The sequence below is a fragment of the Felis catus genome, chromosome C1 (genome assembly GCF_018350175.1).
Source record: "Felis catus isolate Fca126 chromosome C1, F.catus_Fca126_mat1.0, whole genome shotgun sequence".
In the NCBI taxonomy this organism is placed as follows: domain Eukaryota; kingdom Metazoa; phylum Chordata; class Mammalia; order Carnivora; family Felidae; genus Felis; species Felis catus.
In genome coordinates this window covers 167,132,541-167,147,053 of record NC_058375.1, presented here as the reverse complement: position 1 = coordinate 167,147,053, position 14,513 = coordinate 167,132,541, and the positions used below count along the sequence as shown (strand labels likewise).

Sequence of the window (14,513 nt, the reverse complement as noted above, 5' to 3'; positions counted from 1 at the left end):
TTTTTTTGTTGTTTTCATCTTAGAAGGTCTTGATTTTCCTCTCGTGACTGAATGATGATTTTGCTGAGTAAAGGATTCTGGGTTGACAGTCTTTTCTTTCAGTACTTGAATAATATTGGCTTACTTCCTTATGGTCTTCATGGTTTCTGATGAGAAATCACTGTCATTTGAGTTTTCTCCTGTGGGTAAGGTTTCGATTTTTTTCTGAATTTTTTTTTGTCCTTAATCTTCAGAAGTTTAATTATGTTGTGACTTGGCATAGATTATTTGGCCTTATCTAATTTTGGGTTCACTAAATTTCTTAAACCTGTAGGTTTATGTCTCTTGCCATATTTCTTCAGGTACTTTTTCAGTTGTCCCTTGCCCCTTTTTTGGGACTCCAGTGACACATATGTTAAGTCTTTTGTTGTTTCATGGCTCCGCAAGGATCTCTTCATTTAGTTTTCAGTCTGTTTTCTTCCTGTTTTTAATATTGGATAATTTATATTCTTTCTCTTTTAGTTCAGTGATTATTTCCTCTGTCTCTACTATTCTGCTTTGAGTCCATCTAAGCTTTTTCATTCAGTTATTGTATCTTGCAGTTCTAAAGTTTCCATCTGGTTCTTATATCTTCTATTTCTTTGCTCTCAGATTTTGTGGAGACTTTCTAGTTTTTCATTTGTTTTGGGCATGTTCATAATTGCTCGTTGAAATATTTTTATCATGGCTGCTTTAAAATCTTTGCCAGATAATTCTAACAGCTTTTTTTTTTTAATTTTTTTTTTTCAACGTTTATTTTTATTTTTTGGGACAGAGAGAGACAGAGCATGAACGGGGGAGGGGCAGAGAGAGAGGGAGACACAGAATCGGAAACAGGCTCCAGGCTCTGAGCCATCAGCCCAGAGCCTGACGCGGGGCTCGAACCCACAGACCGCAAGATCATGACCTGGCTGAAGTCGGACGCTTCCCAGGCACCCCTCTACCCAGGCACCCCTCTAACAGCTTTTCGTGTGGTCTCCACTCACACAGTGGGGATGGCAGGTCCTGGAGGGTGAGGACTCATTCTCAGATGAAAGTCTTGGATCCCTCCTTGGCTGTCTGTGATCCCACCTTACTTGACAGTCTTAGTGTACCTCATTACATATTCCTGAGGGTGGAAGTGTAGTCTACCCACTCAGGCTTTGTTGTCATGGGTGGGGGTGGGGTCATGGTCTTTTGTATGGTGTTTAGTTAGAGTAGTGCAGTTATTGTCTAAAAGTTTTCTCTGTTGCTAGACTACCCCTTCCTGGTCTTTGGCTAAAGAGAACAAGTTGGGGCCTTTTCTGGTTTGATCTGTTCGTGTTTGCAAGTAGCCAGCATTTTAGCTCCAAATGTGAGATAGATAGGTGAAGACCAAAGAAAACCCAGGGAATTGACCACTTTCATGTGTAAGCGTTTTCAGTTGTACTTAGTGGGAGGAATGAGGAAAAAGTACATCTACTCCATCTTCTCAAAAGTGGAACACCCTGTCATTCTTTATTAGTTCTCCAGTAACAGACTAATAGTCTGCCATTCAGAGACTTTTCAGTCTGCACACAATCTTAGCTTTTCTTCCCATATCTAACTATCCCTATTTGTCTCCATCACACTGAACTTCCTCCTCTGTTCTAGACAGATTCTACACTTGTACTGTCTTCATATCATGGCCTTGATCAGTTTGTTCTGCCTGAAATACCCCAATTCTTCATCTCAAAATATATTTCCTATCATCTTATAACTTGCAAGCTGTTAGTTGATGACTGCATCATCAACTATTTTGGAGAATTTGAAGCTAGAATTACTGTAAAATGTCAAAATAATATGTTTGTACTATAGGAGCCCCATGCTCTTTCTAAAATAAGGTAATCACCATAATTTTAATTGTTAAAATATCTGCATCACCAACAAATAGTGGAGGACCTCCTTTTTGGTAAGTATAGATTTAAGTGTTTTCATACTGTTAGATAATTTTTTTTTTCATTTTTTACACTGCTAGATAACTTAAAGAGTAAATTAGTTGAATGACTGTTCTTTAAGAACAAAATGTTGTTAGTGCTAAGTGATATCTTAATATTTTATTCTGTGTTAATAATTATAGAGACCTGGCTGATGGTTTTGAATCCTAGTATCACATTATGGTCATTGGGGAGCTTTGAAACATTTCCTATGCCAGATCCAAATCCCAGATCTTCTGATCCATTTGGCCTGGGCTGGATATTTTTTAAAAGCTATCCAAGTGATTCTAATATGTAGCCAGATTGAGAACCACTAGTTTAGAATGATGCTATCAAAAAATACAAGTGAGCACTAGTGGTTTCTGTCACTTTTAAGGTTCTGTTCTGGAATGCTTCCAGCTGTGCAGCTTTGAACTTTTGCCTTTCCTAGTTTTTACCTTAGCAGACTTTTAAAAACCCTATTGTACCTGGTACAAATGACTCACTCATGTGATTGTATTATGAAGCATTACATGAAATCTGATCTGATTTGCAAAGAGAAGACATTTTATGAAAAATGTATTTCGTAAGTAACTTAAAATTTCCAAGTCTATTTTAATTCTCTTTTGATCTTATTTTTTATAATATGGTTGTACGAACACTGCGGATTATATGGCATTCTATTGTATAGTCCATTTAAACTAGAGTTTTGTTAAATTATAGAATTAATCTTTGAGTATTTACTTTTAAGGGCTGAGAGATAACATAATAAAATATAGTACTTTAGGTGTAAAAAAGGAATTTACTACTAGAGTAGAGAAATCAGACATTGGCAGTGATTAGTAAATATGGCACTCTTGAATGTCCTATGATAAAATTGGTAGACAATTGGCATCTAAGTAGTTGTGTATTTAACTTAAGAGGTTGACAGGACTTTAAGTTTCAATAAGAAAAGCAGTTAGGGCTAAGGGGAAAAGGCAAGTTAGAGAAAGAGGAAAGTAAAAAGAGGTCAATTAATAGAGAACATTAGAGAGAAAAATAGGATCAAAGCAAGAATTCAATTAACTTTGGTGACAACAAAGCCTTTCCTCTGAGGAAGAAGAAATTAGGTGCTCCATTTCTTTATTTTAGGGACACATACTCAGTTTGCTTTGTTACTATGACCTTTATAAGAAAAATACACAAAGAATTATAAGATGACACAGACTTTTTTCTGCAGTTAGTATTTAGTAATAAACTAGTTTTGTATAGAAACTGGCATGGCTATGAGGGAACTATTTGAAAAGAGCTGTACTTTATATTAAGAAAACTTTAATGCATGGGCGCCTGGGTGACTCAGTTAAGCGTCCGACTTTGGCCCAGGTCATCATCTCATGGCCCATCAGTTTGAGCCCTGCATTGGACTCTGTGCTGACAGTTCAGAGCCTGGAGCCTGCTTCGGATTCTGTGTTTCCTTCTTTCTCTGCCTTCCCCCACTCGTGCTCTGTCTGTCTGTCTGTCTCTCTCTCTCTCTCAAAAATAAACTTAAAAAAAAACTTTTTAAAAAAGAGAACTTTAATGCATTATAGTAAGAAAGTTATTGGATTATTGTCAAGTTACTTGTTACATTTTCTGATTTTTTAAATGTATAGTGTATGCTATAAGTATAATGCTTTATTTAATATATATATTTTTTGGAATATAAAAATTTTGATGAAATTTAATTCATGATCAAGACTTTGAAGGGAATTTCATTCATGATCATAGAACTTTCAAGAGAAGGCATTAGTTTTCAGTACAGCAACCATTTTCTAAGGTTGTATTAGTGTCATTATACTTAACTATCATTTCAGAATTTGTTGCCACGGTTGTAGCTCTGTCCTTCTGGTAGGCAATAAAGCTATTAAGCCCTGTGGACTCTTGTCTGTGGTGAACAGTGGTAGGGGAAGTCTTTGTGCTCCCAGACCTTGAGGGGAAATCTTGAAGTACCCTTTATGCTACTGAAAATAGGCCTTTTGCCATATAAGGTACATAGGTCTGATTATCAGGGCTTATTCTGAAAAATAATCTTTCTTTATTCTCAAGAAAATCAGTCATTTTGAAAATTCCCACTTAAAATATCTCCAGATGAATTCAGCCATTTCTCTTAAATTCATGGAGTCCCTTCTATGCTTCACACACTGTACTTGTCATTTGTAGGGAGAGGACAGACATATAGTGGAAATTAAAATTGACGCAATCCTGAATTTCTGGAGCATACGTTTTAATGATAGATGCTAAATTTTATGCTTGGAAATATATTTAGGCTATGATAGAAACATGTAGGAGGGGCCAGGTAAGTGAGGGTCAGATCATGCTTGGTCCCCAAAATGCTAAGACAAAGTGATCATCAGAAAAACCAGAAGGACGGGGCGCCTGGGTGGCGCAGTCGGTTAAGTGTCCGACTTCAGCCAGGTCACGATCTCGCGGTCCCTGAGTTCGAGCCCCACGTCGGGCTCTGGGCTGATGGCTCAGAGCCTGGAGCCTGTTTCCGATTCTGTGTCTCCCTCTCTCTCTGCCCCTCCCCCGTTCCTGCTCTGTCTCTCTCCGTCCCAAAAATAAATAAACGTTGAAAAAAAAAAATTTAAAAGAAAAACCAGAAGGACAAGGTATCAAAGACATCATCAACAGTCCTAATTTCTGTAGTTAGGATTTTGCATATTTGTATGTGACAGCATTTTTTCATGGAAGCTTTAAAATTTTTTTTTTTTAACGTTTATTTATTTTTGAGACAGAAAGAGACACAGCACGAACGGGGGAGGGGCAGAGAAAGAGGGAAACAGAATCGGAAGCAGGCTCCAGGCTCTGAGCCATCAGCCCAGAGCCCGACGCGGGGCTTGAACTCGCGGACTGCGAGATCGTGACCTGGCTGAAGTCGGACGCTTAACCGACTGCGCCACCCAGGCGCCCCTCATGGAAGCTTTAACATGGATTATTGTCATTGATAATTTGAGGATCTCTTAAAATTAGTTTCACTTATCCCTGTAATGAGTATATTAGAAGGGGGTGCAAGTGTATCATTATAATATTTTTCTTTAAGCTTTTTCTTCTTGATGTTTATTTACTTATAGAGTGTGCATGCACAAGCAGGGGGAGGGGCAGAGAGAGGGAAAGAGAATCCCAAGTGGGTTCCACACTGTTAGCACAGAGCCTGGTGTGGTGCTCCATTCCACAAACCGAGAGATCATGACCTGAGATGCAATCAAGAGTTGGACCTTAACCGACTGAACCCCCCCCCCCAGGTGTCCCAAGGACCCTTATTTGTTGGGTAATTCAACAAATAAGAATAAGTTAGTCTTTTCTGTCAGTGAGTTCCCATTCACCTTAGAATGTGAGATAGTTGTACTGTGTGATAAGTATAATAAGAGAAGGTGTAAGATAAAATCATAGCACGAAGGAAGGAGAGAATAGTTACTCATCCTCACATTGAGTGTTGTGTCAGGGAAGCTTTCACAGACAAGATGAAGCTTAAGTTTTAAAGAATAAATAGGAATTTCTGTAGACAGAAGGGGATTTCAACAGAGAAAGCCGCATATGCCAGAGCACCAACAATGAAATAACCATTGCAAGTTCAGAGAACTGCACTCGGTTTCTTGCCAGTGAGGAGGATGTGAGGTAGAAAGAGTCAGGGGCATGATCTGGAAAAGACTTAAATCTGGCAGAAGAGTTAGCTGTGGAGGACTGTTCAAAATTTTAGAGTAGACTAGTGAGGTGGTTAATTCTGCAAGTGTGAAAGAGGAGATTCTGGAATTGGGAATCTTTCAGAGGTTATACAGTAATTGAGGCAATAGTGCTGTTGAAGAGAAGAGGATAGGGTTGGCAGGTTATATGGCCATTTGTAGAGAGGATATAGGAAAAGAATAACTTGAAGGTCTATCTTTGGTTTTTAGCTTTGGCTTTTATTATAATGTGTATGTGGGTGCACACGTTGGGGAATGATGTAGGAAGGCTTATTATCAAATATTTAATTTTACCCAATTTTTATATTTTGAAATAACTTCAGACTTACAGAAAAATTTCAAAAATAATTCAAAGAATTCTATTTACTCTTCAACTCATATTCCTCAAATCTTAGCTTTTTAACATGTTTGTTTATTTACTTTTGAGAGTGAGTGCACGCATGTGCATGCATGTACGTGAGAGAATGGGGAAGGGGCAGAGACAGATGGAGAATACTAAGCAGTCTCCGTGCCATCAGCACAGAGCCCAACACAGGGCTTGATCTCACGACAGTAAGATCATGACATGATCTTAGCCGAAATCAAGAGTTGGAAGCCCAACCAACTGAGCCCCACCCCATGTTTGCTTTTATAAAGCAGTTGAATACACAGTTTTTCTGAGCCATTTGAGAGCAATTGAAGACATCGTGTCCTTTTGTCCCTAAATAATATTCAGGGTGCATTTCCCAAAAACGAAGCCTATTTTTTTCTTCTTAATGTTCGTTTATTTTAGAGCAAGAGGGAGAGGCAGAGTGTGAGCAGGAGAGGGGCAGAGAGAGAGAGAGAGAGAGAGATGTAGAATCTGAAGCAGGCTCCAGGCTCTGAGCTGTCAGCACAGAGCCCAGTGTGGGGCTCTAACGAACAAGCTGTGAGATCATGACCTGAGCCGAGGTCAGACAATCGACTGAGCCACCCAGATGCTCCAGGATATTTTTTTATGTAACCACAGTATAGTGATCAAATCAGGAAGTTAACATTGATATAGCATTGATTTTATTCAGATTTGCTGAATTTTAGAGGGTGCCTGGGTAGCTCAGTTGGTTGAGCATCTGACTCTTGATTTAGGCTCAGGTCATGATCCTAGGGTCGTGTGTTTGAGTTTCATGTTGGGCTGTGGCTCTGTGCTGACAGCATGGAACCTGCTTGGGATTGTTTGTCCTGTCCCTGTCTGTCTCCCTCCACCCCTCTCGTCTGCTTGCATGCTTTCTCTCTAAAAATAGATACATTTTAAAAATTCAAATTTGCTGAATTTGATAATGTCCTTTTGAGTGAATGATAAACTACCCTTCCCTCCCCCCGCCCCGTGCATAGGGTCCAGTCTAGGATTGTGTATTTTCATTTGTCATACCTTTTTAATCTTCTTTGGTCTGCTTTGTGTTTCACAATAGGACATTTTTTAAAAAAATATATATAATTTTATAAAGGTTATTTTGAGACAGAGTGTGCATGGGGGAAGGGCAGAGAGAGAGAGAGAGGGGGAGAGAGAGAGAGAGACTATCCCAAGCAAGCTCCTCGCTGTCAGTGTAGAGACCAACATGGGGCTCGAACTCACGAACCATGAGACTGACCTGAGCTGAAACTGAGTCAGACGCTTACCCAACTGAGCCATCCAGGCACCCCCATGAGAGGACATTTTCGAAGAATACATGTCCACTGTTTTGTAGAAATATTGTCCCTTTTTTTTTTTTTTTTAATTTCCTCTTGATTAAATTTAGTTTGTACACTTTTGGCCAGAATACTCCAGAAGTATATCCATATATCATATCTGGAGGCCCATGCTATTGTTGTTCTATTACTAGTGATGTAAATTCTTATTAGTTGGTTATGGTGGCGTCCTCTAGGTTTCCCCACTGTAAAACTTACTTTTTTTGCATTTGTAGTTAATAAATATCTTTAAGGGAGATACTTTGAGAATTTCTAAATATTTTATTTTTCATAACTTTTTTACCCATGAGTTTCACCATACAATGATAATTCTTACCTGTATTATTCTTTGTCTGACACGTACCCATACATTTTTGAGCACTTTATATTCTGACAATAAGATGTTCCAGAGTCATCTTATATTTTCTTTACCTCGTCTTGGAATCTGCCATTTTTGTCAAGGAGTCCTGATTATTTTTAGTGGGAACAGTATTCAGAAGTCAAGGTTCAGAGGCACCTTGGTGGCTTAGTTGGTTAAGTATCCGACTTGGGCTCAGGTCATGATCTCAGAGTTTGTGAGTTTGAGTCTGCTCTCAGGCTCTCTTCTGATTGTGTGGAGCCTGCTTGGGATTCTCATGCTCTTTTCTGTCTCTGCTCCTGCCAATCTCTCACTTTCTCTCTCTCTCTCTCAAAATAAATAAAAAAAAAAAAAAATCAAGATCTGGGCATCTGTGCTCATTGCTCCTGAGATTTTGTTGATCTTTAGGCCTTTGTATTAGGATTCTCCAGAGAAACAAAACCAATAGGACATATGCATAAGGAGATTTATCATAAGAAATTGGCTCATGTGACTGTGGAGGCTTCAGGTCAGTCTGCATGGTAGGGTGGCAGGCTGCTGAGACAGAGGGAGAACTGATGATCCAGTTCAAAAGCTATCAGGCAGGAAGAACTGATGTTGCAGATTTCGTTTGAAGGCAGTCTGTTAGGGAATTCTCTCCCATTGGGGAAGGGTCAGTCTGTTTGTTTTATTCAGGCCTTTAGGTGATTAGGTGAGGCTCACCCACAAGATGGAGGGCAGTATACTTTACCAATTAAAATGTTAATTTCATCAAAAACTCTTGTAGGAACAGTCAAAATAATATTTAATTAAATATCTGGGCAGTCTGTGGCCTAGTCACATTGACACATAAAATTAATCAGGAAATTCTCAGTGGACAGAGCTATGTAACATATACACACACCTCTATATCTAAATGTTTTAAAGTTTTTTGAGTATATATTAACGTTTCCTATTCCAGCTATCATTATGGGGTTCATTTTAGCCTCCTTCCCACCTTCCATATTTGTAACTTCCTTTGACAGTGAGAAGTCTGGCTTTCATTATTCAGTTTACTTACTTATTTGCTCAATCTTAGAATACACAGAAAGTAAGAATTGCTAATTCTTAACACTGTAAAACCAAACAAACTCATTTATTGGAGTTCAGTGTTTATTTACAGTTTTGTTTACAGCCTTAGAGTATATGGTAAAACTATTTTGTTCAAAAGTTATTTGGGTTATTTCTCCCCTCACACTGCCCCATTTAGTGCAGTATGTTTGTCATTTGAAATGCCATTAAGATATTTCATTCCATTTGATTTCAATTATGGGATTTATTTTCCTCTCATCCTTTTAATCTTGTTATATTTCTTTGAGTATGTGAAACATTAGCATGGTTCCAAAAGTCAGAACTACACAGAATCATCTCTTTTCCTTTTCCAGCTTCCTATGCTTTGCACCCATTCTCCCCTACTTTCTGTAGGCAGTTACTCTACTTTATCACCTATTTTGTTTCTCTTTGCACAGAATGAACAGATAAATGTATATATCTTTTCCTTTTTATTACACAAAAAGTAACCCAGTACAGACATTGTTTTGCACTAGTTTTTTCATGTAACAGTGTATACTGGATATCCATGTTATTTTATGGAGGTCCTCTTCATTCTTTTTTAGAAGAATTGTGTGGATATACTCATTCTTTTTTTTAAATTGTTTTCAATGTTTATTTCTGAGAGAGAGACAGAGCGTGAGCAGGATAGGGTCAGAGAGAAGAGGGAGACTCAGAATCTGAAGCAGGCTCCAGGCTCAGAGCTGTCAGCACAGAGCCTGATGTGGGGCTTGAACTCACAAACCAGGAGATCATGACCTGAGCTTAACTGACTGAGCCCCCCCAGGTGCCCCACTCATTCTTTATTAAACTTCTCAATTTCTCTGGACATGCAGGTTGTTTGCAGTTGTATTTTCCAATTTGTATGTACTATAATGAATAATCTTGTGTAACGTGTATGGGTGCCTGGGTAGCTCAAACGTTCAAGCATCTCGATTTCAGCTCGGGTCATGATCTTGCAGGTCATGGGTTCCAGTCCTGTGCTGGGATCTGTGCTCAGAACACAGAGCCTGCTTATAATTCTGTCCCTCTCTCTCCTCCTCTTACCATGCACACTCTATCTCCCTCTCTCAAAATAAATACATAAACTTAAAAAAAAATAGTTTTTTAATAGCCTTGATACTAGAAGGACGGGTTGGTCAGAAATAATATCCTTGGTTCACACATTCCATGTTTCCGGTGTGGTCTTGCAGTATATATTGTTTTTGAGAAGTCTGTTACCAGCCTTAATTTTCTTTGTCCTAAGTTATATGATCCTTTTGCTTGGAATCCCTGGTTTTATTTTTCCTTTTATTTTTAAAGTCTAATAGTTTTACTGGGATTTGTCTTAGAGTTTATTATAGTAGATCAATTTTCCCTGCCATCTAGTGGATCCTTTTCATATGTAAAATTGGGTCTTGTTTTTGAAGTTTTTTTGGATTATAGTTTTAAACATCAGTTCCATTCTAACGTTTTGGTTTTCTTTCTCTTCAGGGGCTTCATGTATGCACAATTATATCTTATTCGTCTTCCATTTCAAAAACTTTCTATTTTTACTTCATTGTCTCATTTTTATTCTTTTGCTTTCAGTCAGTGTATTTCATTAAATTTTTACTTGATTTGGGAGCACCTGTGTGCCTCAGTCAGTCAGGCCCTGCACTGATAGCACAGAGCCTGCTTTGGATTCTCTCCCTCTTCTCAAAATAAATAAATAAACTTAAAAAAGAAATTTTTTATTTGAATTTATTGTTGAGCACCTTGTAATTTCGTCTTCAGTTCTGATGTGATTTTTTTCTTCTATTTCTTACCTGGGTTTAGTCACCTCTTTTTTCATTTTATTTTGCTTTTGTCCATTTTTTGTTTGTTTGTTTGTTTGGTTTTTTTTTGGTTCCAACTGCCTGTTTAAGGAGATAAAATTCAGTTTGGAGTGTTTATTAAAAGTTTTCTGCTTTGTTGTTTTTTTGGGGGTACTTTCCATAAGTTTAATTGTTCTGATTTTATATTTACAGTAGTTTCACATAGATGAAGATTGCTTATGCCTCTGCATTTCTATGAGCAAGGCTGATGTTTTAGGGGGGTTTTATAAGAATACTAATTCAAGATACCCTCTGTCACTGTAGTAAAATATGGTTTGTTAGATGTCTTTATAAAATTCTTCTTGTAGGAGAGAGGGTTATGTGTCTCTCAGTTTGCCTCAGTGGTAGATATGTGGCGATTGCTGGGAGGTGGGAGAATCAGTCCTAGGAAAGGGTTCTGGATGGGTGGTCCAGGAGTCCCCTGTAAGCATTGAAGCTAATGTAATGAGCTTAAGCTAAAGGGGAGATTCTGGCATATCACCCTACATGGAACTGTAGCTAGGTCCTCTTGAGGTAAGAAGTAAAGCAACTTGTTGAAGGTCACAGCTCACAAGGGACATAGTTCGGATATGTCCCTTGTCAGTCTGACTCTAGTCTTAATCATGACACCCTGCTGCCTCTGCTTGTTTTCAGGAGCTCCACAAGCGGTATTGAAGTCATTAAAAACAGGAAGTGCTGCTTTGATGCCTCCTATTTTAATGGTATGCTTTGTATTAGAAGCCCTGGTCACTTCAAGAAAGCCCTTTTAAACTTAAATCATTTTTTAACTTTCTTTCTTTCTTTCTTTCTTTCTTTCTTTCTTTCTTTCTTAAGATATTTTATTTTAAATGTTTACTTTTGAGAGAGTGAGAGCAGGGGAGGGGCAGAAAGGCGGTGGGCAGAGGATTTGAAGCAGGCTGTGTGCTGACAGCAGAGAGCCTGATGTGGAACTGGAACTCATAAACTATGAGATGATAACCTGAGTGAAGTCGATGCTTAACCGATTGAGCCACCCAGGCACCCCACCATCATTTCTCATTTAAAAAATTTCAGTTTTTGCACGTTGTGTGTTACTACAAAAAATGTTTTGTAATTGCTGTTGCCATAAACTTCACATCTAGAGCACAGTATTAATTAGTTGATGGCAGAAGTTATATTGCCTCAGTTATTAGAAATACTAGCTAGCAAAAACTTTTTTTTTTTTTTTTTTTTGAATGTGTAGAGTAATCCCAGAGTTTCCTTTATGGTTCTTTTGTAATTTTTCCAGATCAGATAGCCAGCCAGTGAGAGATGGGTGCTAGATTCAGGAGCCGTCTAAATAGCACAAGAGGGGTCTGGATGGCTCAGTTGGTTAAGCATCTGGCTCTTGATTTTGGCTCAGGTCCTGAACTCACGGTTCGTGGGTTCCAGCCCTATGTTGTGCTCTGGGCTGAGAGGGTGGAACCTTCTTGGGATTCCACGCCCCCCCCCCCCCCCCCCCCCCCCCCCCCCGTCCTTCCCCTGCTCCCCGCCCCCAATAAATAAATAAGAACTTTTTCTAAAATTTTTTTAACGTATATTTATTATTGAGAGACAGAGAGACACAGCATGAGCAGGGGAGGGGCAGAGAGAGGAGGAGACACAGAATCCAAAGCAGGCTCCAGGCTCTGAGCCGCCAGCACAGAGTCCAACATGGGGCTCAAACTCACAAACTGTGAGATCATGACCTGAGCAAAGTCAGCACTTAACCAACTGAGCCACCCAGGTTCCCTAATAAATACAAACTTTTGAAAAAATAAATATTGCAGGAAAGAACTACGAACTGGAAAGTATTGATAGATACTAAAGTGAGAAAGTAAGGTGGAAGAAGGGATGATGGTGAATACTGTAATAAAAGTGATGATAGAATTTCAGAAAATGGAAAAATGTTCATATTATATACAGTGGCTTTTTCCAAATGTTCATGAAAACTCACTTAGGCTATAAGGATAGTAAAGTTAAATAAGCCACTTCTAAAAGCCAGAGGTTATACAGTGGGTTGTAGCATAAAGAAGGCTTTATACAGTGCTTCTTTTCATTCATGATCTTGATGGGCCAGGTCCCAAGATGTTTCAGTAAAGGTTCCTGAACTATGTAATTTAATATTCTGCTCAAAGTAAATGCATGCTCTATTCATAGTGCTTTGTCAAGTTAAAATTATTTAAACTTGTTTTCTCCTGTTTCCTAATTGTGGTGCCCAGTGACTCTGAAATGAGAAAGCTGTGATGGGATCATAAGAAGGGAGTTAATTCAGCAAATAATGTGCATTGGTCATGTGCCAGATATTGTCCTGGACAGACGCACACATTCATTCAAACACATTCAGATCTAACACCTACTTTTGATTTCAGACATAACCTTTCTGGTTCTATTGACTAGAGCTAAAATAAATTGTTACTAAATTTGGAACTGTGCTCTTAAGCGTTGAAACGTGTGACATGCAGAATGTTTGGACTTTTCTGGGCTAATCCATATAATATTTAATTGATTCTTCTCCTAGGAGATCTGCCTGGTCTCTGACCAACCACTGCTGTTGACATGTTACAGTGAGTGCCTATTGTGGACATACGCTTTTGCTTTTCTTAGTAATTTAATTAAAAAAGAGTATAATATGGTCATGGTGATAGAGTGAGAGGGAGACTGCTGAGGAAATGACCCCAGTCATAAAGTATGAAAGACCTGAAGAGACAGGGAACAAAAGTTTTGCCTGCCAGCCTGCTTCTTTTTATCTCCTGGTTTCTGTGTTTTGACAGAATTGATCTTCTCCTTCTCAGCAGTTTTACATGAGGACCAAATACTCAAATCTTTCTCCATAAAGGGTTTTAGAATATGATGGTGACTATGTGAATATTTAAAAATTATATGTAGTCTACTTCTTGTGTCTTCTTGATTTTGAAATAAAATATTGCTAAATGCGAAAGAATTTTATTTTTCAATAGATGAAATTGATTGTCAAATTGGTTTCCATACAACACCCAATGCTCATCCAAAAAGGTGCCCTCCTCAATACCCATCACCCACCCTCCCCTCCCTCCCACCCCCCATCAACCCTCAGTTTGTTCTCGGTTTTTAAGAGTCTCTTATGCTTTGGCTCTCTCCCACTCTAACCTCTTTTTTTTTTTTTTCCTTCCCCTCCTCCATGGTTTCTGTTAAGTTTCTCAGGATCCACATAAGAGTGAACACATATGGTATCTGTCTTTCTCTGTATGGCTTATTTCACTTAGCATCACACTCTCCAGTTCCATCCACGTTGCTACAAAGGGCCATATTTTGTTCTTTCTCATGGCCACGTAGTATTCCATTGTGTATATAAACCACAATTTCTTTATCCATTCATCAGTTGATGGACATTTAGGCTCTTTCCATAATTTGGCTATTGTTGAGAGTGCTGCTATAAACATTGGGGTACAAGTGCCCCTATGCATCAGTACTCCTGTATCCCTTGGGTAAATTCCTAGCAGTGCTATTGCTGGGTCATAGGGTAGGTCTATTTTTAATTTTCTGAGGAACCTCCACACTGCTTTCCAGAGTGGCTGCACCAATTTTAAATGCAAAAGAATTTTAAAGGATTGTGGCTTCCTCTTTTTCGGGATTGGCATGTTTAAGATTGAGTGTTCTTAATCTTATCAGAAATTTTTGATCATACAAAAACAGAATAGTAAAATGAGCCACTATTTACATATTGTCTACTTTCAACAATTAACACGTTGCCAAGTCTGTTCCATGTATATCCCTCCCCTGCCCCATTATTGACTCAAATTCCAGACAAATTCTATTTGCAAATATTAAAAGTCAGTGTTACTAGACAATAGGAGACTCCCCTAACAAACATAACGTTCATGTCATTAAATTTTAAAAATGAACAATCTGTTCAAGAACTGTTAAAGATTTTATTCATTTTATAATAAAAGTTACTACATTAAACAAGAGCATGGGAACTAAT

General features: G+C 38.5%; 1 protein-coding gene across 5 annotated transcripts in view; it reads left to right on the top strand.

Moving 5' to 3' along the window:
• SESTD1 (SEC14 and spectrin domain containing 1) overlaps positions 1 to 14,513 on the top strand; it is a 157,817-nt gene that overhangs the window by 22,191 nt on the left and 121,113 nt on the right. The window contains exon 2 of one of the 5 annotated variants that reach the window (XM_045034077.1): positions 11,207 to 11,274. The exons of the other annotated variants lie outside the window; for them this stretch is intronic. The gene's annotated coding sequence lies outside the window, so the exon portion shown is untranslated. The remainder of the gene's footprint in view (positions 1 to 11,206; positions 11,275 to 14,513) is intronic. 5 annotated transcript variants of the gene reach the window in all.